Source organism: Bos indicus, chromosome 10 (genome assembly GCF_029378745.1).
Source record: "Bos indicus isolate NIAB-ARS_2022 breed Sahiwal x Tharparkar chromosome 10, NIAB-ARS_B.indTharparkar_mat_pri_1.0, whole genome shotgun sequence".
Lineage (NCBI taxonomy): Eukaryota > Metazoa > Chordata > Mammalia > Artiodactyla > Bovidae > Bos > Bos indicus.
In genome coordinates, this window is record NC_091769.1 from 79,179,512 (window position 1) to 79,198,876 (window position 19,365).

Here is a 19,365-nt window from a genome sequence, read left to right on the forward strand (position 1 = left end):
GAGTAAGACATTCATATGGTCTTGTCTCCCCACAGATGGCTTATTAGTAGTGAGGAAAAATCAGTAAACACACAGTGAAGAAACGGGACACCTTGGCCAAGTGATCAAACTTAACATCACACAAAAGTGGCGGAAGGACATCTGGTGCCTCTGGATGTAACGCTGAAAAAGACACAATATCATTCCTGTGCGTCCTAGCCGGGAAGGCGCAACTTGGCCTCTAAACATAAACCAACAACAGACCAATCCAAAGGGAAGAGTCTTCCATTTTTTTTTTAAGGTGAAAAGGAGGCTATCTTCTCTGAACATGTCAATGTCATGAAAGACAAAGAAAAACTGAGGAACTGTTCTGGATGAAAAGAGACTAAAGAGACATAACAAATGCCATGTTGGATCCTGAACTGGAGAAAAATGCTGCAAAGGATGTTATTAAGTTAATCAACAAATCTGCAATAAAATCAGCAGATTAGACAAAGTGTCATATTAAAGTTCAACATACTGCAGATATTATGAAACAGTATCCTTATTCTTAGGAATCCACACATGAATTATCCAGACAGAAAGGGCCACCATGTAGGCAACTGACTCTAAAAAGGTTCAGAAAAAAGAGAAAGAAGGAGAGAGAACATAAATGATAAAGCAAAATGTTAAAAAATATTGAATCTGGATAAAGAGTATATATGTATTCTGTGGGCTTCCCAGGTGGTACTAGTGGTAAAGAGCCCAATCCCTGGGTGGGGAAGACCCCCTGGAGGAGTGCATGACAACCCACTCTGGTATTCTTGCCTGGAGAATCCCATGGACAGAGGAGCCTGGGGTCTACAGCAAAGAGTCAGACACAACTGAAGTGACTTAGCATGCATGCATGTGTGTTCTGTACTATTCTGGCAACTTTTCTGAAGTTACTTCTGAAGTAAGTCTGAAATTACTTCCAAGTAAAAAGTTAGGAGAAAAATAATGACAATGACACAGGAACCCCTGCCATTAGGGGGTGGGATGGAGTAGAGCAGACATAGAGGGTGAATGCAGGGAGGACACTGGTCATCACCTGTCTACCTGGGCCCCAAATTCTAGCCCTGTCAATAGGTCCCTCATAGACACATTTCCTCTCCAGTAGGGCCTTCCCCTTCTCTTACTTCTCTACCCGTTTACTCCTCTCTCTCCCCAATATTAGCAATCTTCCAGGAGACCACCCTATCAGGACGAGAGGACAGGATTATTTAGATCTATTCTTGGACGTAGTTAATATTTGCTGGAGATGTTTTCACACTTGTTTTATCCACAAGCCCATACTAATGAGCCAGTGTATGTTTGTGAAACCACAGCCTCCGAAGTATTACCTGGTATTTCAAATAGCTGTGAAAAGAAGAGAAGCGAAAAGCGAAAGAAAAAAGGAAAAATATAAGCATCTGAATGCAGAGTTCCAAAGAATAGCAAGAAGAGATAAGAAAGCCTTCTTCAGCGATCAATGCAAAGAAATAGAGGAAAACAACAAAATGGGAAAGACTAGAGATCTCTTCAAGAAAATCAGAGATACCAAAGGAACATTTCATGCAAAGATGAGCTCGATAAAAGACAGAAATGGTATGGACCTAAAAGAAGCAGAAGATATTAAGAAGAGATGGAAAGAATACACAGAAGAACTGTACAAAAAAGATCTTCATGACCCAGATAATCACGATGGTGTGATCACTGACCTAGAGCCAGACATCCTGGAATGTGAAGTCAAGTGGGCCTTAGAAAGCATCACTACGAACAAAGCCAGTGGAGGTGATAGAATTCCAGTTGAGCTATTCCAAATCCTGAAAGATGATGCTGTGAAAGTGCTGCACTCAATATGCCAGCAAATTTGGAAAACTCAGCAGTGGCCACAGGACTGGAAAAGGCCAGTTTTCATTCTGATCCCAAAGAAAGGCAATGCCAAAGAATGCTCAAACTACCACACAATTGCACTCATCTCACACGCTAGTAAAGTAATACTTAAAATTCTCCAAGCCAGGCGTCAGCAATATGTGAACCGTGAACTTCCTGATGTTCAAGCTGGTTTTAGAAAAGGCAGAGGAAGCAGAGATCAAATTGCCAACATCCGCTGGATCATGGAAAAAGCAAGAGAGTTCCAGAAAAACATCTATTTCTGCTTTATTGACTATGCCAAAGCCTTTGACTGTGTGGATCACAATAAACTGTGGAAAATTCTTCAGGAGATGGGAATACCAGACCACCTGATCTGCCTCTTGAGAAATTTGTATGCAGGTCAGGAAGCAACAGTTAGAACTGGACATGGAACAACAGACTGGTTCCAAATAGGAAAAGGAGTTCGTCAAGGCTGTATATTGTCACCCTGTTTATTTAACTTACATGCAGAGTACATCATGAGAAATGCTGGGCTGGAAGAAGCACAAGCTGGAATCAAGATTGCCGGGAGAAATATCAATAACCTCAGATATGCAGATGACACCACCCTTATGGCAGAAAGTGAAGAGGAACTAAAAAGCCTCTTGATGAAGGTGAAAGTGGAGAGTGAAAAAGTTGGCTTAAAGCTCAACATTCAGAAAACAAAGATCATGGCATCCGGTCCCATCACTTCATGGGAAATAGATGGGGAAACAGTGTCAGACTTTGTTTTTCTGGGCTCCAAAATCACTGCAGATGAAATTAAAGATGCAGCCATGAAATTAAAAGATGGTTACTCCTTGGAAGGAAAGTTATGACCAACCTAGATAGCATATTCAAAAGCAGAGACATTACTTTGCCAACAAAGGTCCGTCTAGTCAAGACTATGGTTTTTCCTGTGGTCATGTATGGATGTGAGAGTTGGACTGTGAAGAAGGCCGAGCGCCGAAGAATTGATGCTTTTGAACTGTGGTGTTGGAGAAGACTCTTGAGAGTCCCTTGGACTGCAAGGAGATCCAACCAGTCCATTCTAAAGGAGATCAGCCCTGGGATTTCTTTGGAAGGAATGATGCTAAAGCTGAAACTCCAGTATTTTGGCCACCTCATGCGAAGAGTTGACTCATTGGAAAAGACTCTGATGCTGGGAGGGATTGGGGGCAAGAGGAGCAGGGGACGACAGAGGATGAGATGGCTGGATGGCATCACTGACTCAATGGACGTGAGTCTGAGTGAACTCCGGGAGTTGGTGATGGACAGGGAGGACTGGTGTGCTGAGATTCATGGGGTCGCAAAGAGTTGGACACGACTGAGGGACTGATGTGATCTGATGCTGCCCAGATTTGTGGTTAGTCCTATTCATACTGCCTGACTTTTGGTCTTTAGACCATGTTCATCCCTTTTGAGATCTCACGCAGGCACAGCCTCTCCCCCCCAAGTACTATGTCTGTCACAGCTGAGTGTGGCCACTTTATTTGTTTTTTTCTTCTCTTTTTTGGCCACACCGCATGGCAGTTCCCCTACCAGGGATCGAACCTGTGCCCCCTGCCGTGGAAGCATGGTCTTTTAACCACTGGACCACCAGGGAAGTCCCAGGGTATGGCCACTTTAAATAACACACCTCTTTAAATAAGGGGCAGGTGATGGAGTCTCTTTAAGCAGCCTCACTGCAGGAAAGGGAATCAAGCAAACCAGCATATTGTGCAACTTCATTTATTTATTAATTCAGAAATCCTCATATGCATCTTTTATGTACAGACTACTCAGTGCTAAGTGGGTTGAAGTAAGAAAGCTGAAGCACAACAGTGGCGCTGATTGTCTTTAGAACATTGTAAATATACAATCTTGGAAATTCTACTGTAGCACCAAATACGAGAAGCCTAGTAATGATAATAACTTCGACAGGGCCTTTTACTTAAATGAACCTACTTCAAGTTCATCTCATTATTCATGCACTCATTCACATGTTCCTTAAACAATTACTCAGTATCTATGTCATGCCACCGAGTACACAGAAACACCCAAGAGGCAAAGACCACAGGCAAAGACACCTCAGGCCACAGGTGGCTGACATTCTAAGTGATCCTGGAGTGTCCAAATGGCCCATGAGACACACACTTAGGGCCACCAGCCACATAGGGGCACCAGAAGAAATTATTTTAAAGGAGGGCAAATGAGAGAGATTAAAAAGGAAGCTATGAGAGAGAATAAAAAAGAAGCTGCAGTGACTTTGGTATACAAATAAGTTTTGTTGTTTCTGAAAACATTATTTTATATTATAATTTAGAATGAGGTTAATTTATTTTTAAGTACTTAGGAAACCCTAAGCCCTTCCGTGCCAAGAGCCTCTAGAGACCTTAATCCAGCCAAACAGTAAGTACAGGTTGCAATCCTAAATGTCAACAAGGGTTAGGCAGCCAACTCACATTAGCAAAGACTCCAGAACTATTAAGAAGGCAGGACTGGAAGGACTCAGTGAGAGATTTACTGCAGGTGGGGCAGGGGGCGGGAAGGAAGGAGGTGTGAGAGAGAGAGGAGAATGGCACCCATAGTTCTGACTTGGGCAATGGTAGGGTCATTCACTGAGAGAAGAGGATGCAGGCAAAGGTGTGCATCAGAGGTGATCCACAGTGAACTGTGTTTCGATGCTCTAATTTTGAGGCCCACAGGATTCTAGGCTGGAGGCAGGTCTCAGCCCCCACTGGCTGCAGTGGTAGAGAGGAGGGGCCTGCTGGGGAGGAGGTGCAATAGGTGACCTCCCGGGCCCACAGAGGGCAGACAGATGAAGCCTGTGGAGGGGCCAGGGAGGGAGCAGGATGCCCAGGAAGGGGTCCTCCCAGGGAAGTGGGGGCAGGAGAGTGTGAGGGGCCATGGCCAACCGCAGAGGCAGGCCAAACGGGGACTGAGGGGAGTCTGCAGCAAAGAGGCTCCTGGGGACCTTTGTGACTGGGACAGTGTGGACAGGCAACTCTCGAGAATTTTGCTTATGAAGGGAAGGGGAGAGAAAAGCTGCTGGAGAGTAGAAGGGATTTTGCTTATGAAGGGAAGGGGAGAGAAAAGCTGCTGGGGGCAGGGGGAGGTGTCCTTTCTCCCTTCCTCCTTCCTTCTTCCCACATAAGAGAGGTGTGTGTGTGTGTGTGTGTGTGTGTGTGTGAGTCACTCAGTCATGTCTGACTCTTTGCAACTCCATGGACTGTAGCCCATCAGGCTCCTTTGTCCATGGAATTCTCCAAGCAAGAATACTGGGTGGGTTGCCATTCCGTTCTCCAGAGGATCTTCCCTACCCAGGTATTAAACTTGGCTTTCCTGCATTGCGGGCAGATTCTTCATCATCTGAGCCACCAGGGAAGCCCTAAGAGAGACATAAGAAAACCACAGTGAGGGAGAGCTGTGTCTGGGACATACACCGTGGGATACATATGGATGCTCTGGGCTGACCTGAGGTCACGGAAGGAGCACCGTGAGCCACAGTCCCAAAGACCACGGACAAGTGTGTCATTATATTAATAACCCCTTTACAGAGAGGAGACCCAGGCAGCCAGAGTTAAGGTCATACAAGTACTAAGGTGCCTCGACCCGAAAGCAGATCTCCCAGTTCCTGGTCCTCCTGCTCGTTCTTCCAGACCAGTAGTTCCCAGTGGGGCCGCCCCTGGAAATGCGGGGGATGTGGGGGCCCTGTGGGGAGCGCTGCAGGTACTTATTAGTGGGGACCTGGAATGCCGGACGCCCTGCAGTTCCCACAACAACCCACGAAAGAACCCTCCCACATAACTTAGAACATGCCACTGGGCATTCACAGAGGGGAAATGCCCATTCATAGTTATCAGCATCTAGAACCAAACTCCTTTCTGAAATAAACACAGGAGATTTTTGCACAGTTTTAACATATACTGAATTGACCAGGAATACCACTGGAGTGCAAACCAAGGGGATACTGTACTTTATGTTTGGAACTTTACTAAGAGAGGTTCACCGACTGGAAAAACCACATCAACTTCAGGGGCGCCTCTCCTGGTATCTGAGTCACCCACACGACACACTTGTATCTTGTGGGTATTTGTGGCTGAGAATGTAACATTCTCAGTGATTCTATGCACAGGTTCAAGCACCTGGCTCCTTCCTTCTGGTTTCTGTGTCGTTGTGCCCAAGCAATCCATATTGGAATATGTAGTATTGTATTATAATTAATTTTCCCTTTAGTTTTCTTTCAGTTTAGGCATATTGATTTTTAAATTTATGTATACAGGTATGTCATATTATCTATAAATTTTAATTGGGATAATCGGGAGGCATTACAAATAATTGTTCTAATAAAAAGGGACACCATCCTAGATTGTGCAGTGCAAGGGAAATTGCAGTGCTGAGGGAACTGGAGGTGAGTAGAATCAGGGTGGCTTCATGTGATCAACCCCAGACAGGAAGTTCAATGGTCTCTTACAGATACTGACATGAAGTTCCTGAATGATGGGTACACGGTGTGATCAAACCTTGGGGCCCTGAAGACAACTATACAATTGGGGGCCTTTGGGAAATTTCATCTCCACAAATAATTTAAATTATACTATACTGCAGCATTTTCCAGCACGTAATAATAGGTAGAAGATCGCATGTCATCTGCAGGGCCCAGGGAAATGACAAACAGTTGAATGTCTGGAGGCAGAGGTGTGTTTAGATGAAGTCAAAGAACGAGGTGCCAGGCTTGGTCTGGTGAATATCTTCCTAATGGATGAGAAGATGAGTAAACAGTAGGTAAGAGGATGCTTAAGGATATTTATGGAAATGCTATATCACGAGGAATCGTGAACAGAAATAGGGATAGAGAAATGATCTCGGAGCACCTCCAATGGGTTAGAAAAACAGGCCAGAAATACTTACAGCTCAGAATATAAGAGGGGCTGGTTACTTAATGGTAGGGGAAAGGTGACCTCAACTCCCATAGGCATGCCCATCACTTCCAAATAGGTACGAAGCGTTCAAAAAAAGTGTCTTTCTGTGTATACCTATGGCTGATTCATGTTGATGTATGGCAGAAACCAACACAATATTGTAAAGCAATCATCCTTCAATTAAAAATAAATAAAATTCTTTACAAGTGTCCTTCAATCAAGAGATAGCTAACTGATTCATGTATCCTCCCCATCTGAGGTCACCTGGGGATGGGAAAAAAGGAAAGTCACAGCCTGCTGGCTTGGATACTAATGGAGGGCCTGGAAACAGGGCTTTCTGAACTTTCCGCAAACCCTCACAACTCTATTATCTCTCCTCTCGATTCCCTCATCCAAAAATGAAGAAAACACAATAAAACACTTTAGATTCCATCACCGTACATTTTCCTACTGTTCTGCTGTTCTTCCAGGAGCATTTGTGTAATATATATATTTTAATTTTAAAATGTCAGGTTGAAGCAGCTATAGGGATTAACAAGAAGAGTGATTCTCCCTTCTCAGAAGGTGGTAGAGGAACTTGGCTGACCTGGGCTCTGAAGAAACATCCAGGTGTAGGACTTGCATCCAGGAACCAGTTTATAAGTCTCTCTGCAGAGCTGACTTGGTCAAGGGCCAACAGCCTCTCCCCCACTCCCACACCCACCCCCAGGATTAGAGTGAAATGCAAGCACCCAGCAGGCACTCCCACCTGGAGGACACACCAGTTCATTGAGATGAACCAGGAAGCCTTCTTGGTTTCCTGGGTTGAGGCAAGACTGATGATGTACCTAAGGTGCAGAACTGAAGGAGGTGCCAAAAAGAATCTTAGCAATCAAGATAAAGGGTATTGTCTGTAATACAATATTTTAAAAAACCAAATTGGTAACCCAAGGCGTGGGCTATTATACTGGAACCAGGACCGAGATTAGGACAATGTCAAGAAAGCAAGGTCGTGTGAGGGTCTGTGACGCTGGCATTGTCCTGCATCCAAAGGACCTCTCCACCTGTTACTGCCAATAGCACCTCTGGAGAAATACTGCCCAGAACCACAATCTCTGCTCCCAAACCCCTGACATTCAGAATTGTTTAGATTTTTTTTTTAAGGTAATGTACAGCGCATCCAGTAGATTACATAACCCCCCACAGCTGGGTCTGGGGGCAGCATCCCAAACACACGAACATCTCTACAGCCAAATCTATGAATATGCTAGCTCTGCGGATAAAAGAGACTGCCACTGGCCTCATGTTCGTCCAGGTCAGGCTTTGCCATCACATGAGTTTAAAAAATCTTTTTGGTTTTAGAATGTTTTGGATTTTGAAACTGCCGATAAAGGAGTGTGGGCCTGAATAGCATTACATTAGGTCTCTTAAAGAAAAAACATGGCAGATTGGACCCAAAACTTCTGTTACCAACTTGTACAAAAAAGAGAACTCCAAAGGTCCTCATCAGTGACCACCCCGAGGAAGGTGATTTCTAGAAGTTAGTCAATCCCAAAGCAGACTTACAGCCTTCCCTACCTACCAACCAACCAACACTTAAATACCATCTGCATGTAAAAGCTTGGGCAGAGTCCTGGGCTATACTGAGAAATCCAAGACACAGGTCCAGCCCTTGAGAGCTGAACAGTTAGATGAGGCTGAAAGGCAACTATAAACCATTGTATTTTGGAAATCAAAAGGAGCAAATCCGCACCCATACTTTAGGAATGATGAAACCAAAGTTCAGAGTGGGTGAAGGCCTTTCACGTATTAGCAACAGGAAGTGAGTGTCAGGGACAGTTCAGACTGGGGTGTGCTAACTGCCCTTCCCTACGCTCTGCATAAAGGCACATAATAACTGCCATTTTAGTGAGGAAATGGCAAGAGTTGTCAAAGATCCTAGCAGAAGTGGCTTTGGTCAAATACACCTTTGCAGCAAAGATGGGTTCCCTTAAAAGGACTGTAATGTAGGGAGGGAGCGAAGAGGTGAGGGGCCTCCTGGCAGGGAAATAATGAGGTATGGGGCGGGTGCCATGTGGCAGGTGAGCGGGCATGTGGATTAGGCTTTGGTGAAAGGCATAGACGGAGTTGCTGGGAAAACAGGTGGAGGCGATGAGTGGAGAGCTCAAATGCCAGGGTGAGGACTCTGCAATTAGGTCCTAAGGCAGGTCCTAACTCAATCATTTGAGTTCTGCCTTCATGACTATGGCTTTCTACTACCCTTGTAGGAAGAGGCAGATCAGATCAGATCAGTCGCTCAGTCGTGTCCGACTCTTTGTGACCCCATGAATCGCAGCACGCCAGGCCTCTCTGTCCATCACCAACTCCCGGAGTTCACTCAGACTCACGTCCGTCGAGTCAGTGATGCCATCCAGCCATCTCATCCTCTGTCGTCCCCTTCTCCTCCTGCCCCCAATCCCTCCCAGCATCAGAGTCTTTTCCAATAAGTCAACTCTTCGCATGAGGTGGCCAAAGTACTGGAGTTTCAGCTTTAGCATCATTCCTTCCAAGGAATCCCAGGGCTGATCTCCTTTAGAATGGACTGGTTGGATCTCCTTGCAGTCCAAGGGACTCTCAAGAGTCTTCTCCAAAGAGGCAGATAGAGCGATTTAAAAGAGACCACTCTGGGACTTCCCCGGTGGTCCAGTGGTTAAGAATCCGCCTGCCAATGCAGGGGATACGGGTTCGGTCCCTGATCCAGTAAGATCTCAGACGCCTTGGGGCAACTAAGCCTGTGTGCCACGACTACTGAGCCTGGCCTGGGAGCCACGACTACTGAAGCCTGTGTGCCCTAGAGCCTGTGCTCTGCAACAAGAGAAGCCACTGCAATGAGAAGCCTGTGCACACAACTAGAGGGCAGCCCCTGCTCTCTGCAACTAGAGAAAGCCCACGGACAGCAACAGAGACACAGCACAGCCAGGGAAACAAAAGAGCCCACTCTGGGGTCACAGTCTTTCCATCTGAATCTGGGCTCTGATGCCAACTGTGACCTTAGAGAAGCTCTCTTTGCCTCTGCTTACTCATTTGTAAATTAAAAAATAATACAAGTACCTCCCTTGTAAGAGTTACATGAAAGAGTGTTTTTGGTTATTCAGTTGCTCAGTCGTGTCTGACTCTTTGTGACCCCATGGACTGCAGCATGCCAGGCTTCTCTGTCCTTCACCATGTTCCAGAACTTGCTCAAACACATGTCCACTCCCAAAACAGCACCTGGCATTCATTATAAGTATTCAATAAATGTTAGCTGTTGCTAACGTCTTGATTTAAGTTAAATTTGTAGTTACGTATGTATTGTAGCCTTATCCTAAGCAATAATATTCACGAAATCCTGGGTTTCTTTTGACGTTATAATTCTGATGACACACAAAACGAGAGGTTCAGTCAAAAGTCTTGCAAATCTTAACTAAAGCACTGAATACAGCAGGTCTGATGCTCCCCAGCTGGTGCGAGGGCCTCCAGCAGAACCATTCAGGAAATCTGATATCTGAGCCTGCAACTGAGAGGGCGAGGTGGACTGGCATCTGACTGTACCTGAGACACACAAGGTGTGAGACATGAGCTGCCCATCTGCTGTGGATGGAGCCGAGGGGCCAGCTGAGCTGGGGGCGTGGGGGTGGGCCCGTGTCCTCAGGTTCGCTGCAGGAGAGGACAGTGTGATTGCTTCCGGGCTAATGTGGGCCACATGCAAGAGAGGCTGGCTCCAGATCAGAGCAGGTCTTATCCAAGAGGACCATTTGGACAGATGGAAAGACCTTAGCCAAAAGAGGCTAGAGGTGAATCGCTGAATTTTCAGGGGCTGAGGAAAGAACAGTGATCTAGAATAGAGGATAATTTGCTCTTTTCAAGACAACTGGAAGTAAACAGTCCCCACTTATGGAGGAAGAGTCTCTGAGAAACCCATGACCGTGGCCATAAGAAGAGACTCAGCATTAGGTACCTGCCAAGCCCAGGAAGCTGGGAGCTGGCCGACAACAGTGCTGGCCAAGCAAGCCCTTTCCTGTCCCTCTCAGCCCAGGGGGAAAGGACTGGATGTATTCAGTACTGAATTGAGACAGTTTGTGACTTAAAATGACCACAGGACCTTCTACTGCCTAAGATTGACCCGGATCATTCGTTATGAGGCCTGACGGAGTTTTCCTCCTGGGGCAGGGAAACAACCAATCCCACTGAATCAACATAAAGGGACAGCGGGAGACAAAATCAAGTCGTATTATGAGTGAATCCCAATGAGTCATGTTTCTTTACACTCATTAGAAACATAGCTATTAAAACAAAATGTTTGTCCCTGGACCAACTTAAATAATTTCTCAATATCCCCAGTGGTATGGTAACCACCATTCAAAATCACTGCAATAAGGCAATAAGGAACTCAGGAAGAAAGCAAGGTAGGCAGGGACAGAAAAGATTGGTTTGGTAGATTCAATGGCAACTCATTTGCTCCCCAACCTTGAATATGATGAAATTAAAAGATGTACCAATGGAGAGCAGAATCCTTGGATGAGTGGCTTGTTCAAAAGGAAATCGAGGCAGCCTGATTCCTTCAACAGAAAAGCTGTGACTCTCTGGATCCCTAGGCTGAGCTTACCATATGATCTTGTTCTTTTAGGAGGAGCTAGGGCTGCAGCATTGGAAAAGGCCCTGATGCGGGGAAAGATTGAGGGCAGGGGAAGAAGGGGGCAACAAAAGATGCAATGGTTGGATGGCATCACCGACTCAATGGACATGAGTTTGAGCAAATTCCAGGAGATGGTGAAGGACAGCGAAGACTGGCATGCTGCAGTCCATGGGGTTGCAAAGAGTTGGACACGACTGAGCGACTGAACAACAACAACAGCAAGGGCTGCAGCGGGGGATACATTCTCATTGACTCTGAGTCACTGGGAAAGCATCGGCCAGTCCCTAGGTCCTGGAGCTTTGGGAGGATACTGGGCTGAACCAGAACCTGTATCTGCCAAATCCAAGCACTGACTGTAAGACATACACCAGTGCACGACCTCTCTGCTGCCTTCACTTGGGGACAGTAGGAGGATGGGGGGTGAAGATTAAGTTTTAAGACAAGATAGGGGTGTACTTCATCATCAGGCCATGATAACAATAAGGGTGAACAGAAGCCACCTCTTGGCTCCCCATTTTAACAAGGAGAAGTGACCCAACCCAGGCCTCCTTCACAAGACTTAGCCCCCTAACTTGCAATGTGGCTTCTTTCTCCTTCAACCTTACCTCTATTCTCTCAGCTGTGACTTCCTCCTGCTCCAGACCAGCTTAGTTATGGCCTGAGAAAGAACCAAATTATCCAGATTGTAACATGTCTGTGTGCATTTAGTTCCCCAGTCGGATCTGACTCTTTGAGACCCCATGGACTGTAGCCTGCCAGGTTCCTCTGTCCATGGGATTTCCCAGGCAAGAATACATTCCCTTCTCCAGGGGATCTTCCCGACCCAGGGATCGAACCCACGTCTCTTGCGTTGGCAGGCAGATTCTTTACTGCTGAGCTACTAGGGAAGCCCCAGAAATCTACTAGATGACCCAAGCATTATTGCCGGGGGGAGATGTTAGAGAATACCTCTCCCGACACTCCTATTTTACAGATAAGGAAACGAATTTATGTCACATGCCCTGAGTCATTGAGTTGAGACAAGAACTGAAGTCCCATGACCTCAGCACGAGGCTCCATTATACACTGTCATGTCAACTCTCAAAAGGGGGTCAGCCCCCCTGCTGCAGGCCACCACCCAACCTCCATTCCTCTTCCACAAACATCTCAACAATGGTAGAAAAGCCCCAGAGTTAACTTTCCTGGAACAAACAAGGAAAAAAAAAAAAAAGATGAGAACCATCTCAGTGAACTAGCTGGTCATCTTTGAATGGAGTAATCAGCGGCCACAAACACTTTCTCAGAAGGACAGGAGGATCCAATGCTTGCTGTACCCTAGAGAGTATACCTGAGATCCAGAGTCATAATCAGGGTCTCCACAGCTGGACTATAATGATGGGCAGGGGAAGGCCCAGAAACTAGGTTGGAAGATGAGGCCTGGAGTCCAGAATCTGCAAAGGACTTCCCTGGGGCTAAGGTGGATGGGAATCCACCTGCCAATGCAGGGGACACGGGTTCAATCCCTGGTCCGGGAACTAAGATTCCGCAGGCCGCGGGCAACTGAGTTTGTGCACCACAACTACTCACCCCATGTGCCTCGAGCCTGTGCTCCACGAGAGGAGCCACTGCAATGAGAAGCCGTGCACGGCAACGAAGAGTAGACCCCACTCACTGCAACCGGAGAAAGCCCACACACAGCAACAAAGACCCAGCACCACCAAAAAGTTAGGATTAAAAAAGAATCTGCAAAGATACTACGATGACTAGAAGAGGTAGGGTGATAGAAGGAAAATGCTGCCCAAATAGCCGATTAAGCAAGAGAAAAATTTGGCTTGTAAATGAAATGGGGTTTATGAGATACATTCTCACGCTAAGCAGAAAGTCTGTCCTCTTATAGTAACTCCCAGGCCATCTGGTCTGCTTCCCCAGTGCAGGGTACTGACCTCTCTCTTCCCGAACATTCGAACACTTGTCAGGATATTGTTTTTCAAAGGAGAATCTCAATTTCCATATCCTTTTAGCTAGCTGTGTTTAACCCACCCCAGCTTTCCTACTTACACTTTAACTGCACTCCCTGCACTTGACTCTCTCCCCGACGTCTGTTCCACCATGCGATCCAAGGCTACAGAACACAGTGGAATCAGACAGATCTCAGCCCAAATCGCAGTTCGGACTCTTGCTAACTGTGTGGCATGTGCAGAGATTTTATCCTTTATCAAGTGCTCAGCCCAATGCCTGGCACCGAGTGAGTATTCAATAAACAGTGGCTGTCGTCGTTATTATCTCTAGGTTCACAGAAGCCAGCTGGAGCTCCATGGGTGGAATGAAATCTCAGAGGGCTGAAGTGGGCTGTCCAAAGTCACACAGTGAGTCAGGGAGGGATCCCAGATTTCCTAATCCCAGAAGCCTTTGCCAGTCGTCAGCTCCTACACAAACAGCATTATCGCCCAACGACCTCGAAATCTGGGTATCTGATTATATCCAGGTACTACAGCTGATGATTAAATAGGTACTCACCATGTACTAGAAACTTGGCAGACTATATGAAAGCTCTAAGGCATCTACAGATTAGCACAGGAAGGCCATCTCCTTGTTTGTGACAGCCAAAAACACAATCGCAATACAAAAGTCTGGAGCCACTGTTGCGTTGCCCAGTGGTGATAATATTTCTCATCCATATTTGTTTTCAGAAGGTAGATGAAAGGAAGACCAATGCCCTGGCTGCCCCAATCCTGGCTTTTAGAAAGACTTTTTCAATTGAGAAAGAGAAAGGGAGAAGTCCTCAGGACTCAAAACTAAATGGGTCTGACCAAGGACGGCTATGAAAAACAAGATGGGGGCTGGAAGTGGGCTAAAAATAGGTCCCCGCCATTGATTCAAGGAATTGCGGTTATTTTCTTCAAGGTGGGCTTCTTGTTGTACCAGGACCTGTCTCTCCACTGACTGTGCAAACGACAAGACCGGGGAGCCCCAGGAAGCACACTTCATCTTAAAGTATGAATCACCCTCTCAGAACTCCAGAAAAGAATCCTCTCTTTGTGGCCCCTCACTCTCCTTCTTGGCTGGCATCCCTCGCTCCTCGGGGCTAGTGTCAAGGCCTTAGGATAAGATAACCCAGGGCAAGTGACCTTTCTGATGGAGGCAGATCATTCCAGAAACTCACGAGACAGGAGTGCCTCTTAAAAACTGAAAGGAAACAATGAATGAATGAACCAGCTAGAAGGCCTTCATTATTCAAGTCCCACTGCAAAAGCAGTCCCGGTGCATCCTGAATGCAGGGCTTCTGAAGTGCAAAGCAGTGGCAGAAAGAGGCCTCTGCAATTATGCTCCCTGATCTAGTAGATCTCCCAATGGTAAGTTAGGATTTGACAATGCCATGTCTGATTTTTTTAAACTGCCATACATCTAGAGGGTGGAGCAGCAGAAAGGAGCAATCTGAGGATCCAAGTCCTGCCACGTAGACCGTCTGCCCTAATTCCAAGGATGCTGTCCCGTCTACAATAGCAGCCACATGGAGAGCCAAGAGCCCTGAAAGGATATCAAACTCCCCACTAGGGATTAAGCAGAGTAAAAGACAATGGGGACCTGAATGTTCAGAAACAGGAACTGGCAATGACTTTGGTTACTCTTCAAGCTGCCAGACTTGATTGTGACCGACCCAAAAGGCAGAAACACCAACATCAGTAGAGGGTGGAAAGTAACCTTTCAGAACCATCCTCTGAGGAAACAGGGAGCCAATATCACTCATTCTGTGGCTTTGACCTCACCAAATACCTAAAGGAACTGATGGATGTTAAAATGAACATTGGAGATAGCCTTAGGGTCTGGGGGTGGGAATCCACAGCTGCAGGATGGTGTGAGCAAAGGGAAGGGAGCAGGCTCTCCCTTTTGTCTGCGAATGGCATAGATTCTCTATCCAGCCTCAGTTCTGTCTATGGATGTCAGTTGCAAGGGTGAAAACCCCTTCCATTCTCTTGAAGCACAGCAGCATGGCACATCCCACAGCACAAAGTCTAAGACAAATGTATATCTGAAATCAAACATGTGGGTACCTAAATTTTATCAGTGCATGTCTATCTCATAACAAAAAAGTATAACCAGTGGATCTCCGGTACTAGATTCTAAACACTCTTAAATCCCAGGCAAGAAAAACTTCCCCAACACAGGCATTCACACATACCATGGCCAGCATGCTAACTCACAGTGTGACTCAGTTTCCCTCCACAGGAGCCACAGTCAAGAGTGCCACCTCCTAGCCCTTCCCCAGAAATCAGCTTGAACTTTACTTTTCAAATAGAAAGCCTCTATGATTTCTGAGAGGTGGTGGTGGAAGAAACAGAAGCCCTGGCCAGTCAGGCTGAGTTCCTTCCTGCTCGGAGCATCAGAGTCCCTCTGACATTCCCAGGTGTTGCCACAAAGGGAGTTGAGAGTTTGCCAAGTCAGAAGTTATCCACACCTTAAAAGGAAAGTTCCTTGAATAATTATAAAACAGAAAAACAAAAAAACCGAAACCACCTTGCCTGTAAACTGGGAATGGGGGAGGAGGGCGAAGGAAAGTAGAGAGACAAAAATTTGTAAACAGTCAGACAGGGCCAGGGTTAGATTTCCCTTCCCTCAAGGACAGCCAGATCTGATACGGCTACTGCTAAGGCCAAGCAGCTTCACTTTACTGCCCTTATCCAGGTCTCAATTTGTAACATCAGTGTTCCCAAACATCATCAGAGACCCTTCTGAGAGCATGGAGGGGGATTGTCACTGACATCCAGGCTGGACAACATCTACCAGAAAAAAATCCTACTAGGAAGGAGCTCAAAAGGCTTCCGGAGAGCAGAGGCAGACAGAATAGCACTTGCTGCCCGCAAGTACCTTTCTGATGAAAAAAACTACACTTTTGAAACCAACACTGAGCTTTCCCTATCACAGATGCTGTAATGTAGCCCTTTCCTGCAAAAGGACACCTTTCCCTTTAGAAACAATATGTGAATCTGATACAAGTGAAATAAACACAGTATAAGTATCCCTAGCTCATTAAACATCTTTCATTCAAGACTTCAAGGCACTTAAGTCATTTTATAAATGTAAAAATTCATGCTTCATCACTTTAAAAGGGGGAGTCGGAGGTAGTATCATTTCCCCATCTTACGTTCAGTACATTTGAGAAACAGTCCGTGGAAAAGCCCCTCTCTCCCCACTGTAAGTGGGGAGGTCAAACCTCTATATCATTATCCTCAGTTCGGAAAAGCTTGGGATAAACCCAAAGGAGAACTGAGCCATAGCTAAGAGGGGAGAGGGCCCTAAAAGTGGGGTTGGTGGTGCTCTCCAGTCTCGCACCTGCATGTGACTTCAGCCACAGGTTCCAGGGCCATATAGAGCTATAGCTCAGGGGACTTCATTTTTCCTGATATCCTTTACTGCATCCTCCCTCCTGTACCTTTAAGTGGCCAAAGTTAACACTAAATCAGCTTGTTATTTCCCTCCAAGGACCAGATAAATAAGTTGACCCAGCATCGACTGTTTCCCCAGTTACTCAACTCTGTCCCCAAATATAAAGCCTTGGGGAGGAGGGCCAAGCCTTATCTCAGCCCACCCCTTCATGTGTCCGACCAGGCCCACCTCTGGCCCAACCACTTACAGCATTAGTAGTTCATTTACAGGAGCAGACAGAAGAGTCACCCGGCCAGCCTGCCCCCACCCCCGGCAACACCACCCCCAATCCCACCCAGCGCATTCTGTCTCCACAAGCAAGCAGATGTAGCTTTGCCTTGCAACCAGTGGATAACCCGATTCTCAAAGGGCTGTCCTTTCTAAGAAGGCAATGGGCAATCCTGCCACAGGATGGAGCCAGGGGTCACATGCAAGGGGCTCAGAGGAGGCACCTTCTTCTTGGAGACACAAGGTCGGGGACTGGGGACCTGGAAACTGGCTCATTTGCTTTCTATAGCAAAAGAGAAAAAGACACTCTATCCACCACCCCCCCCCCCAATCCCCAGAGGGTGTTCAGCCCTCCCCTTGACCCCTCTCCCTGCTTACAGCAAAGAGAAAACCCCAAGCCTCCCGACTCAAGTCCCAAGGCCAGAATAACGGCTCATTTGTTACTGGGTGCTGAGAAGGCAGGAGACTTGTGAGCAGAGCCCCCAAGGTTACACTGGCGCAGCTCCCCAGGGTCCTGTTCTTTTCCTTCTGGGAGGGCTCCCAGTGGCATCAGAACAACCTGTCACCCTAAGCAGGTTGTACCCGAGGCAACAAAACAAACATACCCCCGAGGAAACTGAAGAGAAAGAGGGAGACATAGTCCAGGGAAGGAAGGAAGGGGGTCAGTTTCGACTGGACATAGAAAGAGGGAAAGGAAGACACCTGGGAAAGAGGCCAACGTCTCCCTCCCCTTGCGGTAATGGTCCCCATCCCAGCCCGCCTCTCCCACAGAAGACCGGAGATCAGGGTGGGCAGATGGAAAGCCAGCAACCCGGGGGCTGGGCTGGGCTGGGCCCCAGGGCCGGCCCGGGGGAGGGGAGGACTAGGTGTGCAGTCCACCATCGCCTAGTTTTCCCATGCACCCTGGAGACAGGGTTCATCTAGGCACAGCTTCCTCCCCTTCAGAAAAGTCCTCAAACTCAGGAGGGCCCGTGGTTCCCACTCCCAAGCCTCTCTAGCTTCCACCCAGACTGACGCCCCCTCCGCCCTCCCGGGGCTTCGGGGATGCTCTCCGCGCGGAGGAAGAGGGGGTGTCAACCTTGTGCTGCCGGAGATCCCCGGCTGGCCCCTCTCCTCGCATCTCCCAGATGCCCCCTTTGTTTCTGGCGGTGAAAGTTGCCAAGGTGCACCCCTTCCCAACACGCCCCCCTGTGCGCCCATCCCCCGCAGGGAATCCAAGCCCGGGCGCACCATCTAATCTGCGGCTCTCTCTCTAGCCTGGGCACCGCAACGAAATCGAAAGCAAAGAGCAGGCGGGATCCGGCAGCGCCTCCAGCCTGGTCCCCCGGTCGCAGGGTCTTCCCCATCACCGCACCATCGCCCGCGCCCCCCGCAACTCGGCGCTGCCCGCCCCGCGTGGCCACTTCTCCCGGCGGCAGAAAGGCCTCTCTGCGGGCATCGAGGGCACCTACCGGTGCGGGGCCGGGATCGCGAGCCGGGGCAGGGCAGGGCCGGACGCCTGCCGGGCGCAGGTGCGGCCAGGAGCGCCGTCTCCCGGGCTCGCTCCCGCTCCTCCTCCCGCGCCGGGACTCGGGGCGCTCTCCTGCGCCGCCTGCTCCCCGCCCCCACGCCCGGCGTTCGGGCTCCCCCCGCGCCGATTTGCCGCTGCCCGTGCCTCCCCCACGCCGCCGGCCCTCCGGCGCCGCGCCTAGTCCCGCATCGTGTGTCGGCGCCCGCCGCGGCGCGGGGGTCGGAGGGCTGCGGCCGCCGCTGCCCGGGCCGAGCGGAGCCCCCGGCGGCGGCGGCGGCGGCGGCACTCACCCATAGTATGGATGCGGTGCAAACTGCACATGCTCGCGTCTGACAGGCGCTCTGCCTCCGGCCCCGCTTAACTCCTTGCTCGCCCGCTCACCCGCTCGCCCTCCGGGTTCGCGGCCCGGCCGACTCCCTCGCCCCTCCCCCGCCTCCGGGAGTCGGCTGCGCCCCGGGCGTCTGGAAATGCTCCCCCCGGTCCCGAGCGCGGTGCAGGGGGCTGCAGTGCAGAGCTCCTCTGCCTGCCGGGCCCCTGCCACCCCGCCTGCGTGTACGGTGTCTGAAGGAGCCCCGAGGAGAGCACCAGCCGGGACCCCTCACCTCCCTGCTTGTAGGAGTTGTGGGGGCACAACGTCCACTGTGGGTGTCCTGTGGGTCCCCTTTCCCCGAGGGCCACGGGCCACACGGCACTGCAGACCCACCAGATGTCAGCGCTGTGTTTTGTGCAGTCCATTCGTTGAAATAGGCCTGCAAGATGGGTTTTATTATCCCCATTTTCAAGATGGGAAAACTGAGGCCTGTGGAAGTTAAGGA

At 48.6% G+C, this 19,365-nt stretch overlaps 1 protein-coding gene across 1 annotated transcript in view; it reads right to left on the reverse strand.

Moving 5' to 3' along the window:
• TMEM229B (transmembrane protein 229B) overlaps positions 1 to 18,831 on the reverse strand; it is a 42,144-nt gene extending 23,313 nt beyond the window's left edge. Inside the window, exon 1 of the mRNA XM_070797748.1 lies at positions 18,492 to 18,831. The gene's annotated coding sequence lies outside the window, so the exon portion shown is untranslated. The remainder of the gene's footprint in view (positions 1 to 18,491) is intronic.
• Between the last annotated feature and the right edge of the window lie 534 nt (positions 18,832 to 19,365).